This window comes from Diceros bicornis, chromosome 23 (genome assembly GCF_020826845.1).
Source record: "Diceros bicornis minor isolate mBicDic1 chromosome 23, mDicBic1.mat.cur, whole genome shotgun sequence".
Lineage (NCBI taxonomy): Eukaryota > Metazoa > Chordata > Mammalia > Perissodactyla > Rhinocerotidae > Diceros > Diceros bicornis.
Window position 1 is genome coordinate 51,245,022 of NC_080762.1, and position 2,779 is coordinate 51,247,800.

Below are 2,779 nucleotides of genomic sequence, written 5' to 3' on the forward strand. Positions count from 1 at the left end.
ATCATTAGTTTAGGGAGAGATGCTTATCCTAAAGGAAATGCTGATATAGGGGAGGTTACATCACTAACTTTAGGAGCATCGTTCTTGTCTTTGGGACATAGTAAATATTTAAAGCAGATATACAATGCATGCTCAACAGGCCACATCAGGCCCTTTTGGAAAAATGAGGTCAGGCTGAATTAGTTTCAAATCAAATGGCTTCCCCATATACTCCAGTATATCCTATTACTTTTCATTTATTTATCACGTTCAGTGCTGAAACCAAGAAGGTCTTGGGCAAACCAGGACCATTAGTCAGCCTAACTGTACATCATACCCAGTGTGGTTCCAAGGGAGGTCATGTCAGCCAGAAATCAATTTCACAGTAAGTGCCAGAGGGTGCTTCCATGATCCAAAGTTATGATTCATGGGGTATTTGTTTTAGTTTATTGGAGATCCTGGCTGCCTTCTTCCTGGTCCTCACTGTAAATGGATAGAAGGCAACAGATCCAAGACATTTATAAGAAGTAATATTTTCACCTTCGGTGGAAGACAAACTATTCCAAAAATGGACAAATATTAGGTAAATTGGTTGTAATTAAAGCAATCAATTCCTTCAGGCTTTAAAATGCTGTGATTCAATTAATGATCCTAAAATTATAAAACAGATGTTGGAATTTTTATAGATAACTTAATTCTGTCACTAACTGTACTTAACATTTACTTGTTGCCCCTTGGCCAGCATATGCTGAGTTTTTCTTTCCTTGGACTTTTAATAATAAAATAACAAGCCACTGTCCATCAGTGGCTTGTTATTTTGGCTTTTTCACTTTTATTTGGGGATCATATTCACTACATTTAGTATAATAGTTAAGGATCTGGTATCAGGCTGCACTCATATGAACCACTTACTAGCAGATAGCCTTGGGTAAATTTTGTGACTCAGTTTCCCCATCTGCAAAATGGTTGTAGTAGTAGTCCTTACTTCCGTGACTAATTGAGACTATTTAGAATAGTACCTCTCATATAATATGTTCTCAACACGTTTTAGCTATTACTATTGTTTTCTGTATTGGTCATTCATACTGTCTTATTCAACTTGGACTTTTTGTGTGACATACATTGCAAAATGATTAACCATCGCAAAATAGTTGACCAGGAAGAGGATCCAGGCATTTAAAACATTAGACTTGTGGAAATAAATTTTATTGCTTCCAACTAACCATAAGGTATTCCATAGTTTGTTGTATTACCAGTCCCAGGTGATCACTGTATTGGTAGCATAGCACACTGCAATTCCGAATGGCCAGACTCGAGCCACCAGTCAGCCTCAGCTTTGCACTCAAGCAATGTAGTTGTGTCCAAAGATCTAGAGGTGAAAAATATGGCCTGACCAAAGAAACAGGATACACTCTCTTACACTCCAATTGGAAGCACAGTTTAAAGTGTTGTTTTCAGGATCTTGACTTTTAAATAATCATTAAAGTGATTTTACTTTCACTTTCCAATGTAGCTATTTCCAAGAGGTAGTGACTTTTACATATGGATTCTTATTTCATTTTGGTCTCTGTGTTCCTTATTCCCATAAATGGCACCCCCTCAATGCCCAAGCTGGCAATCTACAATTGCCCTAGACTTTCTCCTTTTCCACCTTCCCCAATTAAAGTGACCATCTTATTGATTTTACTTCTTATTTACTGGACCCATCCTCCTCTCTCCATCCCTAATCCACTGTCATAGTTTAAGCCCTCACTATCTGACTCCTAGACTTTAGCAGTAATCAATTTGCTTGTGTCCCCGCTATTCCATTTTTCTCAAAGAATTAGAGAGACATTTTAAAGTGCAAAGAGAGATAGGATTGTGTCTCTATCCTGCTTTAAAGCCTTTAGTGATTTCCCGCTGATGGCAGGAAAAAACCCAAGTCCTTAGCATGGTCTACACATTCCTTTCTGTCTGGCCCTACTTCCCACTCTAGCTCCTGCTGTGCCTCCACCAGCTTCTGGGGCATAGGTCCTGTTTTGTTTATTTTTATATCCCCAGCACTTATTCCACTCCTGAACTCAATAAATGTTTGCACAATAAAGAAATGCCTGTATGCATAATAACAGGCATGAACTTAAAAATAAAAACAGTTTTTAGCTCAAGGTTTTCTATGAATGGTTCAAATTTATTTCAGATCGTGAGAGTGAAACTTTGAAGTCCAGCTAAAGCTCAATTTGGACCCTTAGGAACTGATCATACAAACCATAATTTATGATATATATGTACATATGTATGTATATGTGTAGATACACATGTATTGTAGGGGAGGAAGAACTATTCTCTACCCTCTAGGTCCTTCTGCCTGGTCTAAGAATTAAATTGACATGAGACAGAATAACAGGAGAAAATCAAAGTTGAGTAACATGTATACATGGGAGAAACCCAGGAAAACTGAGTAACTCACCAAAATGGTGGAAGCCACCACCTTAAATACCATTTTCAGCTAAAAACAAAGGAAGATGGGGGCCGGCCCCGTGCCTTGGCAGTTAAGTGCGCGCACTCTGCTGCTGGCAGCCCGGGTTCGGATCCCGGGCGTGCACCGACACGCCACTTCTCCGGCCATGCTGAGGGCGCGTCCCACATATGGCAACTGGAAGGAAGTGCAACTATGACATACAACTATCTACTGGGGCTTTGGGGGGGGGGGGGGGAGGAGGATTGGCAATAGATGTTAGCTCAGAGCCGGTCTTCCTCAGCAAATAGAAGAGGATTAGCATGGATGTTAGCTCAGGGCTGATCTTCCTCACAAAAAAACAAA